This window comes from Rhipicephalus sanguineus, chromosome 7 (assembly GCF_013339695.2).
Source record: "Rhipicephalus sanguineus isolate Rsan-2018 chromosome 7, BIME_Rsan_1.4, whole genome shotgun sequence".
Classification (NCBI taxonomy): Eukaryota; Metazoa; Arthropoda; class Arachnida; order Ixodida; family Ixodidae; genus Rhipicephalus; species Rhipicephalus sanguineus.
The window spans coordinates 56,816,684-56,830,665 of record NC_051182.1 but is presented as its reverse complement, the minus strand read 5'-3'; the positions used below and the strand labels follow the sequence as shown (position 1 = coordinate 56,830,665).

The following is a 13,982-nucleotide window of genomic DNA, read 5'->3' as shown; positions in this document are numbered from 1 at the left end:
GAATGCAAGGACTCTAGTCTTAAGGATAAAGCAACACCTTAATGTAATTTTTTTCAGGAAAAGAAAAAAAAATATTTAAAGAATCCTAAGATACATCGCTGAATAAAGTCATGAATTACCAAAGAGAATAAGGTAATGTGATCAGAATAAACTATAGGACAGCTAAGGACTCTAGAAGTGCCTAATATCACTGCAGCTTTTCGTTAATTGGACAACAGAGCGCCTAAACGAAGACACTAAATCATATAAGAAGTACTGCCGCCATTCAAAAAATGAGAGTGGAATTGGCTTTCACGAACTTTCAGAACGGACATGCAATACTTATCTACTGATAAGAAACCATTTCCGCAAAACCTTCAAAGATACATCGCATGCATGTCAAAAAGGACTTATGAAACGCAAATGGCATACAGAGTGATCACAGTGTACGTGTGGTAGTGCTGGGGTACACGCCAAAATCCCGATAATATTATGAGGTTTGCCTTAGTGGAGGGCTAGGGAAATTAAAAAAAAAATATGCTTGATCCCTCCGTCGCAGGAATCGGAATAACACGAAAGTAAAACGTGCCCTTATAGAAGTAACAATGTTTACTGTACATTGATATAAGAGAGGTTGCACAATGTTTATTGACGCCTGGCAGCTATAGGAGCGTTTAACGTGCACGCACCCACTTTGATGCTTGATGGTACATCTGCATGCAGACGACTAACGTGCATGTTCAATTATTAAACAAACCCTTGCTGTAGCTGTAATAGTTAACGGAGAAAGCGTAATCAGATAACGAGTTGTGATCGCCTGAAGAGCGTTGCATATTGGACGCAAAACTTGGTCGCCTCTGCGGCATGTTAAAATGTGAACACGACGGCCGCACTAGAGGAAACGCAAAGCGCGTCGAGCCGCCCCGGTAGCCTGGCCGCAATTTTTCTCGGGGCGAGCGCGTAGGCGGGGAACACGGTGTTACAGCCAGGCGAGGCAGGCGCGCGTCGCAGAGCTATTTTAAAGACGATAGTATTTCTTGGGATACTTAAACGGAGAAATTTTGGTCTGTCTTTCTGTCTGTCTGTCTTTCTGTTTGTCGGCACGTCCCTCGATTCAGCCACTCGGTCAAAGTTGAACCACTTGCCCAAGGGCCAGCCTTCTTGAACTGGTACGGCTGTTCATACTTGTGAACGTTGTCGATCAAAAAGTAAATATCATGCATATCTGAGGTGCAACATCATTAGGTAAGTATCAGATGGCGTGTTCCTTTAATAGAAAATGCATACATACGTAATTTTAAGGACCCAAGTTTCTTAAGCTGCGCTGAAATTTGCCTTCCTCCGTGCCCTCCACACGAGCTCATTGTTGTGTTTCGGTTTCGGTTCTGTGCTACACTGTACGAATGCCATGGGTTGGTGTTGAAAAACTTTAGATTTGAGAACGCCAAGAAGGTGAAAAAATCACAGCATATCCACGGAGTGAATGATGATGAGTGGGCGAAGCTGCGGAGGTTCATCGGTAAACCGTGAATCTTCCGTGAATTCTGCCCAGTACATCATCACCGACGTGAGATCGGGCGCGTTTATACTAAATGTTCGATGAGTTATGACGACTTGCAGCTCACTTTAATTTTACATGTACGCTGTGAATTTTCATTGTTTAGAAAACCATTGCTTTAGAAAACACCTTGCGTCTTTCGTTAAGCAGCTGGCGTCTTTTTCGTTTTGCTTTAGAAAGATCTGGCGTTCTTTCGTTTTGTTTTTACAAAACATCTGGCGTCTTTCGTTGGTTTATTTCATCAATCAACGGCGTTTTGAACAAAATTTTTATTGTTTAATCACGCACAGGAGAAATCTCACCAGGCACTACCTTTGAGGTAAACAATGGCTGCTAATGGGAATGAGAGACAGAAGAAGTCGGCTTTTAGCTAACACTTACACTTCTACAGAGACAGAAGAATTCGGCTTTTAGTTAACGCGCACGCTGCGAATTTTTTATTGTTCAACAACGCACAGGAGAAATCTCCCACCGGCACCACCTTGGAGGTCAAAGGGTAAGACTTGTTACTCACTACTACGAGCACGACGAGGGACGAACGGGTGCCGCCTTAAGGAGCTTCGCCCCTAAAAAATATTTAAAAAATGAAAAAGCAGCGTTGTGGGCGGCCTTCAGGCTGCCGGTTGTGGGCGCCGCTCTGGCATTCCTGTTTCACCCAGGCGACGTGTAAATAAAAGAGTGTAGGGAGAGTACTCGTTGAGTGCGGACGTTTCTTCTGCTTCAGCGCTTCGCGCCAAACCGCGTGTTCGGGCTGGCTGGCGTACCCACCGGTCGCGTTGGTCACCGCCGGTCTTCGCCTGCTGCTGCGCCGGGACTACCAGCACGCAACGCAGCACTCATGTTTCCCTATTGCCAGATGGCGTCCATATCTCACACAGCGCCTCTTCTATCGTCACTACACAACATTTGCAGCGAAGCACGCAGATACGCGGCCAATTTTTGGTTTGATTAGCCTGATGCTATGACCAAGGCCGACGCTTTTACGACGCTTGGGTTAAGGTCGCCACCTCCGGGTGTGTTAAGGCAGTGACAAAATTGCACTTCTATTGAAAACGCGCCAAATGGGATGAACGTGTAACGCGTTGCAGGTACTAATCGCGGAGGCTGCAGTAATTATTGATGAATTACTTTACTTTTCCGCTCCCACAGGGCAACACCACCCCGCCGTCCGTTTGTAAAGGCGCGTTTGTAAAGCCTTTAGAGTCTTTGACCGTGGCGCAGTGGATAGTGCGCCCGGCATCTATTGTTGCGGACCGAGCGGTCGTCGGTTCGATGCCGGCTGACGGAACTTCTTTTCTTTGTCATCTGCACATGTAACTTTTTCTACGTCATTTCCGTGACGGAAATACGTCATTGAAGTCTTGGTGGACCCCGGCATAAAACACTTTCGTGTTAAAAGAGTCTGGTGTTCAAAAATTGCACAGTACACAGCCCTCTAGCATTTCGCCTCTATCGAATTGCGACCGCCGCGTCTGGATCGCATCCGCGGCTATCTGGTCAGCAGCCAAACACCACAACTACTGCATCGTAACCACTAACGGTGATTTTCTCTGGTACGCTTATTATTACATGTGAGCCGAAAGGCATAAATTTAACACCAGACCACTACAATGCATTTGATGCCTTGTTCATTCCCTATTGCAAAAACCAGCGCCGTTCCAGTACCCCGAGCGTGATACCAGTACGTTTTCTGGCGCTGGACCGCACTGGGAACACTGGTATACGCTCGAATTCACTGGGACCCCGGTGAAAGCACTGGGAAAGAGCTGGGTCGCACTGGTAGAGCCACTGGCTTTGCCGCTGTGACGCTGGCGCTCACTGGGAAGCGCTGGAGACGCTGGAATTCTCACTGGCGTGCGATGGCACATACTGGAGCCTCCACTGTTCTGCCAGTGCCGCGCGCTGCTTTCAGTATCGTGCGCGGCAGAATGCTTTGGTATCGTTGAATATCGAATGTCTGATTCGATGGTACTGATAGATGCTATCCTAACGGGTCTCAAACATGTGTCACAAATTCTAGCTTGGCAGAGAAAGACGAGGAGATGCGCACTATTTCCGTGATATACGTGATACGATATACATATATATGTGAAATCACGGTCACTTTTATTGTTTCCCTGTCGAATGTGAAGAAAAATATGGTAATAACCCAAAGCAGCCAACACTGATCATTTTACTTTCTACCACGTTTTTTTTTTATTCATGCAATGCCAATAACGTCGTCAATTTTTGCGGAGCACGTAGCAGCAATGAATACACAATTGGTGCATGCCGATCATATATATCATTTTTTCATCCGTGATGTGTTGCGGTTATGACTTCATATTGTAATGTTTCTAAGTCTGAAGGCGTTGGTCTGAACATACAGAGCAAATCGTTACATCGCCGTGCGGTTGGCAAGAAGTAAATGACCTCTGGCTTCGCGACCTCTCCCAACGGAGGCCAGAAAAACAGCCGTCGTTCGATATCGCCACACCAGAAACGCATCTCGCGCAATTCTTGCACTTCCACTTACTTCAGCTATACGTTAGGTATCAGTTACAAAGGTTTCGAGGCTAAAATGCAGAAACTTCAACCATCGCAACTCATCTGCGCCGAGATCGGTCCTACCCAGTGCGGCTCCCAGCGAGCGTTAGGCCTAGCGTACCGGCCGAGTCCGTGTGCATGCCACCGGCGCTTCTTGGTTTAAGTACACGCAATTCCAACGTGTAAGATTTACTGTAAAGTATAGTCTGGACATTCGTTAACCAAAATAACCATTTTTTCTCGTGTACGGTGTTCGCACAAGGAGCGATGACCATCGATGCGACGCGCTTTCAGAAACGTACGTAGGCTCACTGAAAGCAGCCGGCCGCACTCGCCGGTACTTCTCTGACTCATACGTCAGAACACATACCTGTCAACTGGTACGCGTTAGTGAACTAACACACCGGCATCTCTTTTTCAACTAAATGTATTTGTTTTGCTGAGCGGTTTTATAGTTGTAGGTATCGCTAGAAGTGGAAGTCAGAATACAGACAAGCCCGCCCCGCAGTAATATCGTTGATCGCGCCACAAAACTACTCAGTATGAATTCATGTAGGCGCGTGTTTATCGAACGAGTCATCATAAAGCTTCTGTACATGTTTATCATTAGTAAGGGCAAGAAACAGCTATTAAAAATCGGCAGTAACAGCCGTCAAACTGTACACGGCTCCTCGATCCATTTGATAATTTTCGGAGTTAAAACGGGAATGCTTAAAGAAACCTAGTGCTCTTCCCATTTTGGGCATTTCATTCGTTGCCGGCCACCCCTGTTTGTGTCTAATAAAGAAGCAAGCGTGATCTGGAAAGGAAGATCGCGTCTTCCTTTAATGCACGACACCCAAACATGAAACGAAACGCTTTCTCACTGTATTGACTAGCTCTTTTACAGCGGTGTTCACGTGTTTCAGCGTGTCTGTAAGCAGGCAATAAAGAAAAAAAAAAAGCGTGGCGCAGTGGTAGAGTACTGGCTTGGAGATTGAGAGGTGGCGAGTTCGAATCCTCGTGGTAGAGTTTTTTTTTTTAGTACGGCTTTTTTTTCTTTTTTTATTGCACTAATGCTTTCTATATGACTTTTTTTAGTAATATATTTATGTAGGGAACGTAGGCACCGCTGTTCTAACGCTGTAGAGCCGTTTTGCGCTTGAGTGCCCAGCGCCTCCCACTAAAACGCCGCTCCAGCGGCCCAGTATCCAGCGCGACGCTGGGCCCATAATCAGGCATGGCACTGGACGCTGGTACCCAGTGGCGCTGGGTTTTGCAATAGGGTTGCCTTGCAATCATTCAATAACGCCGTGCATTCTTTCCATGTATGCACGTCCGGCGGTAACCACGCAACACACGTTGCGCTTGCATCGAAGCACAATAGATAATCACAAAATTATTAAACACGAATACTTAGAATTCACGGGCTCGTTAAAATACAAGCGCCAAAACTCCAGCGTAATGATTGGGCGCGTTTCTATCGAGCCACAATAAGAGTCGCTATGCAAGGCACCTCACGAGTTGTGCACCGGTGGCCGCGGGGAACACGTGAGATGGACCATTTATGGCGTCGAATAACCACGCTCTTCGAAAGGGTAAATATTCCGCAGTGCAGCACCATCGGCGTTCCATATTAAATTTTTATCCACAAGGAGAAACAATGGAACATTTTACCCACATAGCTCACATGCATTACTAGCACCGATAACGTTTAAAAAACACTTCAAACATTATTAGTATAATTATTCTGGTGATTTATATGTTCTGTGCAATAACTGCTTCCATGTCATAGTTCTTAGGTTATGCATTCGATGTAATTTTGTAACTTCTATGCCATATATTCTGATATTGTTGTCATGGTTGCCTACTTTTTACGATTCTTACAATTTTCCACGCCAGGTTTGCCATCTTTTCTTCCACGTATTCTATGCGCTAATAAATTATTACTTCCTGTATAATTCACTCTATTCGTTTCATTAACTGTTGACTTCCACATGCTTGCCTACCATATTTCCTCCAAAGTTTCTTCAGAAATTTTTTGCTTATCTGAATTTGTACGTAAATTCAAATATGAAAGAAAGGGAGGCGAAAGAGTGTGCGTTGCTTCGCTAGAGACAGCATATAGAGGCTCAAGAACAATGAAGCCAATGAAAGCATAGTGGACAAAGGAACAACTTTCCACCTGTGGGTAACAAACCCAACTTTCGAACATATTTTAAGCATTTGGTAACGAACAAAAGAACGGGAGAGGACCAAGCGCTCGTTTTCTTTCCTAATTAATACCTAATAAAAACGACAGATAATAAAGCCAAGGAAAGCATAGGACAAATATGCGATCAGGACACTAAGAGTTATATATTGTAACTGTGTCTACCATTGCTTCTCCGTTCTGTAATGTACGACTGTACCTAAACTATGGAATAAGAAATAAAATGAAATAAGGGAGTGCTTGTATAACGAAATCCTTACCCGTTGGAGGCAGGATGGTGAAACGCTTCATTTTCACGTCATCCATGATAGCAGGCGCCACGTTTACATCCTTTCCATAGTGGTTGGCCAAAAACTGCCAAGCGAGGTACAAGTACCCAGAACCAGGAAACACGATACGGCCATCTGGCTGGTGACCGACGAGGTACTTGTCCTCGCTGTGAGCTTCGATGTCGATTTCCGTGATATCTTCCTTCCCCTGCAAGTTCACCACAACCGTTATGTTCAATATGAATGTTCGGGTACTTTGTTTATTAAAATACTACGCGTATATATGTACAATAGCGCTCAGCGCAACTAAGACCTCCCATATATAAACATATTATACTGTAACTAAGAAGCCTAAGTCCCTCAAAGCTTCTTCACATGCTTTTGACTTTGGCATGTACTGTGTCCATGCCAATAAATGACGGCGATTGTGCTACGTTGCGTAAAGCCGAGTATTACCCGAGTTTGTTTTTGTTCCCCGTAGACAGTGGCGCACAAAAGCGAAATCCAATCCTGATATTCTCAATGCCGTTGTGTGGCACTCAGTATATGAGGATTAGATAGCAAGTTCCAATATATTTGCTATCCAATCAAGTAGTAGTGATGTGACTTTCATACCTTATTGAAGCTATGACTGATTGTATCAACCGCCCCCCCCCCCAAGCTCCCCAACTCCGACGTTATGGCTGTGCCCAGATGCACAAAGTATGCCTCATGCGGGTATTTTGATGAAAGTGCAGAAGTCTCGTACGCACGATGATAATTGCCGTCCCCCCACTCACACTTCACGATCCCAAAAATCTACTTATAGAGAAAAAGTAGTTTGGAATGCTGTCGGCATGTAAAAGTGATATTGAACAGCAGGGCACTATCACAACCTGTTTTTTTTTCGTTCTGGGGTACCAAGTTAAGCAATAAGAGATAGCCCATGCACACGCGACCGCCCGCTTGGAACCGAACTCGCGCTTGCTACTTGCCCGCTGTCCTGACAACATCGAACAAGCGGTGTAATCGGCTATCGCTTTCTGTGGTCTCACGCTGAGCAAAAGGCGTCAGGTCTCATTATTGGCATCAGTATTGTGATCAGCTCTTTCTTCAGCGACGCCTGCTAGGCCTTGTACAGGACAATTCGAGAATCAATCATGGAAGCAGTGCGAAATAGACAGAAGTGTATTGCTGTCGATGCGCCAGCATGCAAATATAACACAAACACAAGCATTGGTTTAGAACTTACGGGCTACACAGCACGTGACGTCGACTTAATAAATTCGAGGCGGAAGCAGCCAGCTTCGATGGGTGCCGCTATGTTTTTTTTGTGATCCTGCCTTTGCTGCCGAACGGTAAGAGCGTTGATTGCTGCTGTGTGCTCGCTTTAGTCGCCCACCGTTCGAGCTCGGACACTATGCGGACGCCAAGCATACCGCGTGGAGGAGATGAATACATCGTGAATAATTTTCGCTTTTCCTAGTGGCTAAGAAACGCTGTAGCCGCCACAGTTGCGGCAAAACAGCTTGTGAGCTGGACTGTAAGGGACAATCGAATACTGTCGATGACGCCGTGCCCAATCCTCTGAAGAGCAAGTGTTGAAGCGTCGACAGCAAGAACGTGAATGCGCAAGGCGAACGCTGGACCTTAGCGCACATCGCATATAGCAGAAACGCGATCACAGCTTCGTAGGTAAGCAGTCACGACATGAATGCTGCGTTCTCACGAAATCCTTTAAACTATGCAAGCTGTTGGAGCCGCCCTGCGGAAGCTTGCCATGACATCTGCAGCATGATGGTGCTCCGAGGATGATTGGCGCCTAGGATGGTGTTACGTATCCTCTTCTTACATCGGGTTCACGCTTCCGCAAATACGAGGTAGCGACCGGCTAGCGTGTGGTACCGTTATAACGGTACCACACTCCCGTGTGTTACCGTTATAGTTGTGGACAGTTTCGTGTCGTCGCCGCGGATTCCACTTGTGGCGTTGGGCGACCTCACAGACCGGCGAAGACTCGGCCTTAGCAGAGAGGGAGCGAGCCAACACGACCGCCTTGATCAGAGGTATTTTAATCTCTATTGCTTTCGAACGCCAGCGCGCGCAGGCTCGTCGCAGCGGCACCTGCCTCGTGCAAGAGCGAGCATCTCCGTCCTCTTCTTTGCGACGCCGATGCTGCTGCCGCTACACGCTCAAAGCCACATTTCCATGAAATATATGACTTTCGGCTCAATAATCTGTCATTGGTGGCATGAACGTATGGAAGTTCTAAGGGTGTGCCAAGTGTTTTGAAGTGACAATTATGGACAAAAAGTGAACCAAACGTCATTTAGGAGGGATCACTAGAGTACATCAAGTGTGTCTTTAGGTGAATCACTTGGAAATTAGAGTAAATAGGACGGTGAATGAAAGAATAATTAAGAATTAATCCAGCGATAGCCTGCGCTGTCTTTAGTGTAAGGTAAAAGGACTGTCGGTTAGTTTTGATTGCCTTCACGCTACTGCAGTTTTGAAACATATATACTTCAGGCACACACATGGCCGGCTGTGTCATTCCCCGTTATTCATCGTTGCGGCTGTTGATTAAAATGACACTACCACTTCAAGAAATGCCCGCATTACTAGATTGCCGGTAGGGACATCAGCTGTTTTCACACGCTTGCAATCATTATATGGAAAGTTATAAACATATAGTCTAAAACACGCACATTCAATAACGATCGGTGGAATAGATATTTTGGTTTGGGTAAGTGGCATGATAGTTTTGGATAAGCCCTACCGGCGCAGGCGAGTGCTCAATTTCGAGACTATGGCATTATAATTGCGCCGAAAAGGCTAGAGCCTCTCTACAGAGACATCCCGAGTTTACGAATTTCGTATAACATGGAAAAGAAACTCTGGAACAATCGAAAGTGCAATTTTGTTATGCAGTCAGGCAAAGTAACAAGTACAAGGTTCATTATGCTCTACATTCGACACTATGTGTATCAATGAACTCAAATCTAAATTACCTCATCCGGCATAGCAAAATCGTCCCACTGTGCAACATGCCAGGACTCAGAGTGGTCCCAGGCGACCAGGTGGCCAATGTTTGGCGTACCTCGGGGTAAGGGCCACGGGACAGCAGGATACAGCACTGACAAGTCCATCTGGACTCCCAGAGTATGAAGTTTTCCCAGGGAGCCTAAGAAATAGTGGATGTTTTCCCCGTTGCGTTTCATGAGGCCCATGCACGTGGCGGCGGGGCCTACAGCACGCCGCAGAATGGGCTGCAACAAGTCAAACCGCGCGCAAGCCAATCAATTTTATTGGGGCCAAGCAAACATATTTGAGAAGTATCACAAAACGATGCCAAGAAGTGATCAGTCTCTTTTGAATGTGAGCTAAATAACTTTGTACTCGTACTCCGCGACAGAATCACCATAAAAAAGGTGCTGAATGAAGGATACAATAGGAAGCTGCACATTTTGTTGTTTTTGTGCACCCTTTTTATGGTGATTGATTTGTGGATTACATTTACAAAGCTTGAGAGTGATGAATGTAGTCAGAAAAACAGTATTTACTTAGCCAAAGAATACTGCACTGCGTGCAGCAGGGAATACACAGTTTCTTGTCAAAAGTACTAAAAAAATTCCGCGGTTGAGCACGGTTAAACGAAGTTCGTCAAGCGATAGTTTGTGAGCCTCACTGCTCGATCATCTGGCCACTCCTCAACTTACCTATATGCGAAGTTCCGGCGAAGCTGCTGCCAGGCAACCTATTTGGCCGTCGTTGCAACGACATGCGACACGTGTGGAACGAAGCACGTCACCGACACGCTAATAGAGGAGGAAAGTCGGCGCGAACTCGTCGTCGAGAACTCTGCGCCATATAGTGAACTTTGTTTAGGCAATGGCGACGAAAAGTCTACACGCTTCGACGACACCCCCAAACAAGGGAGCCAACGTGTTAGACTCAAACCGTACCGCAAGGAAAGCCAAAGTCCGGGTGCCATCTGGCTGATATCTTTATTTGCATCTACCTCGAATGGTCGCTCACGGCCAACGCTCCTTTTTCGCCCCCAACCGCAATTTCTGCGAAACAAGCTTTCTAACGCTATCGCGAGCATGACGTAAAAGTATTTACCTATGGATAGTGGGAGCCTCGGTGCATAATACAACGCCTGCCTGTACGCGATGTCGACTAGACCATTATCTCAAACCTCGCCGCAGCGAGCTATCGGAGGAACTTAATGTACCAGCGACCATCGTTCATTTTTTTTTATGTTTATTTACTACTATTGCTGTTGCAATCGTGCGCCACCGCGCTGTTTGCTCTATGCAAGAAGCTTTGAAACTTGAACGCTGGAAGGCTGGAATTCGAGCATGCGCACCAAGTCTCATTGCGACAAAGAATAATAAATGTGTTGTGTTGCACTGCATCAGCAAGCATGCAGAGTGGGAAGGTCGTTAACCAGCAAGCTTTCCGTACCTTAATAACAGCGATTACCGCCCAACTTCATGACGGAATTCGTAGCGCTGGTGGTGTATCCGGTGTATTCATCAGCGCGGCCGTTGTGTGACGTCAGTCGAGCACGCTGAATTTGGACATGCCGGTCGCGCTCACCGCGCTCGTCTCCTCTCGCGTTGTTTCGTGCTCTGTGAGGGTCGTGATTCACGGAAATTATGAACGCAGCTGTGAAGAACCTACTTCGTGGCACGTTCAGTACTCGTGTACCTGCATGCAAGTACTACGTTTCTCTGGAGTGACTGTTAGTGGCTGTAATACGCGGACTCGAGTTAAGCCTGGTCCCGAACCTTTCTTGCGGAGAAACGGACGTCTCTATTTGGGTGCGAGACTCTCGCATCTTCACTTCTGCTTAGGTGGAGGGACGGACGTGATTACACTGATGCGCGTTTACCATTGCTTGGATTTGCGGATTCTTTAAACTACGGGCCTCTGTCCTTGTTGAAGGGAAGTTCATTTTCTTTACCAGTGCACAATTATATTCGAAAACCACGAAAAATGAAAATGCTTGTTTTCTTACATCATGAGCTACATGCGCGACATGTTTCAGAAGTGCGTGACAGCGTAATTTTTGCGCCATGCATCATTACACTGTCCTAATATAAATGTAGGTTACGATTTCCGTTCACTGTCGAACGTATTGACGTTTATTGGCAGCGCCTATTAGAGCTTGTTTCAAGGTATACATTAACATTTACGTTCGAGTGCCTGTACTACTCTTCTGTCTCTGCAACGCTATTTTTGGCTATTTGCGCTATCTTGGAATAGTTTCCAATGTGTGAGTGGCTGAAGTCATCTCTTAGGGATAAAACTTGGGCTTCTTTCTAGTGCCATGATGTCACTTTACCTTGACTGTTTTGACGCGTGCCTGCAAAGTTGTCGTTCTCTCGCGATTCGCTTCAGCCTGGTTATTTGTAGCATGTTCGCCCCCTTTGTAGCCGTACGACGTTATCGAGCTTTCGCCTGTTCACACCGCCCTCTGCTAGGTACGAACTTATAGAACAACTTCACTTTCTCATATTTTTTGCATGTGGGACCCACCCTTTATATTTTATATAAGGTGCTACAGCAAACAAATTGCGGCTTTTATCTCTGATAGTGGGGTAAATGCGGTTTTTTGCATAAATAATGATTGATGTCCGCACATTTGCGTTTTCTTCATTTTCTTGGGCTCTTCAAAGAAAACGGAAGATCACGAAACTTATAAAAGAGTTCACTTCTCCCAGTGTCTGTGTGTGTGCCATTCAGTCATCTTATGGGCTCGTGTCCTGGTATTTAATAAATGCGAAGCATTTCTTAGCGAACCTCAAGCACTTTGGCCATTTCTATCTACGTATCTATCTATCTATCTAGCCGCCTACGTCTGGGCGCTGTCCTGGTCGTCTCCATAACTCGTAATATACCAAAATTGGCATAGCATGGGATCAGTGTATGACGAACACGATTACTTGGTGATTACATCGATAACGCAAAATATGTGTCGCGTACGTCATGAAACCCTTTTTCTCAGTCACGTGTGGCACATAGCCGAATACCAGAGTTAATGTTATGCGGGTATGTGCCACAGGTGATACAGAGTCTCAACCAACACAGCAACGGCATACACACACATTGACACGCAAGGAATGTGATAATAATAACTGTTGGGGTTTTATGTCCCAACACCACGACATGATTATGAGAGACGCCATAGCGAAGGGCTCCGGAAAAGTTGATCATCTGGTACTGCACAACGTGCACGGAGATCGCACAGTACACGGGTATCTAGCATTTAGCCTCCGTCGAAATGCGACCGCCGCGGCCGGGATCGAACCCGCAACCTTCGGGTCAGCAGCCGAGCACTGCAACCGCTACACCACCGCGGCGGACGCAAGGCAAGTGAGGGAGCTGAGGACAGAACATCCTTGGAAGACGCTCAACTACCATCCACTCGTCCACGTGGTCCGCAACGTAGACCACGTTGATTAGAAAAACATCGGGCTCAGTGCTTCCCTACAATAAATCTGCCGTGTGAACCACGCCTCTCATCATTACCGATGACTTGAACATTGACTTATGAAGACCCAACAACGCCTGGTCCTTATACTGCCTAAACGACTGCTTGGATGTGGACAGCGCATCAGAAGACCTCGCTGCAAAGTCCAGGACAGGAGGCATCATATATCACTTCATCGCAAGGGGCATCCACAAATACCACCAGCTGCACTACACCTCGCACTTCACTACATTTAGACCCCTCGTAGCCGCGATCACGAACGGATCCGATAACAAGTCCGGTCCAGCTGCTGGTGCTCACTGATCATGATGATGACCTCGATCAAAAACTGTCAAGACCCCTTTCTACACATAAACGAGGTTCGTGACACGTGCGTGCGTACTCCGTCATAACACACAAGTATAAGCACAACTGTAACGCAACTGTAGCAACTGCAACTGTGACTGTAACGTGCATACAGTTTGCCCGCGCGTGCCACTCGGCTGCGTACCAGGTATCTAATAATATCTGGGTTTTAATGTCCCAAAACCACGATATTGCAACGCCTGCTTCTTCTTTTATTTTGATGTGTTTGGGTTTGACCAGAAAGGGCGGTTGTCAACGCTCGACGCTGACCGTGCCTCAGTGTTCGAGAAGCTTCTCGAGTGTAGTAGATCGTTTTGTTCAGATTGCACGCAGGACGCGAACAGTCTAGATTATTCCAGTTCTTGCGCGTCAACCAGTGATAAGACCGGAAAGTTCGATGCGTGATGTTTAAAAGACGACGCATCCCAGCCATGAGCAGTTGATCGACGGTCGACGCTCTGTTTGCCGCTATCAGTGTATTGCTGTAGTTTGACTTTCACTTTCCCGGCCACAAGTTCGGCCAAATAATGAGTTTCATCTCGGACGTTCTGACTGCTGTCTTCGTCGAAGCCACGACCACGTGACAATATGATTATGAGACGCCGTAGTGGAGGGCTCCGGAAAGTTTGACAA

At 46.4% G+C, this 13,982-nt stretch overlaps 1 pseudogene; it reads right to left on the bottom strand.

Moving 5' to 3' along the window:
• Positions 1-13,982, bottom strand: part of LOC119399459 (fatty acid synthase-like) — a 178,245-nt pseudogene that overhangs the window by 92,526 nt on the left and 71,737 nt on the right.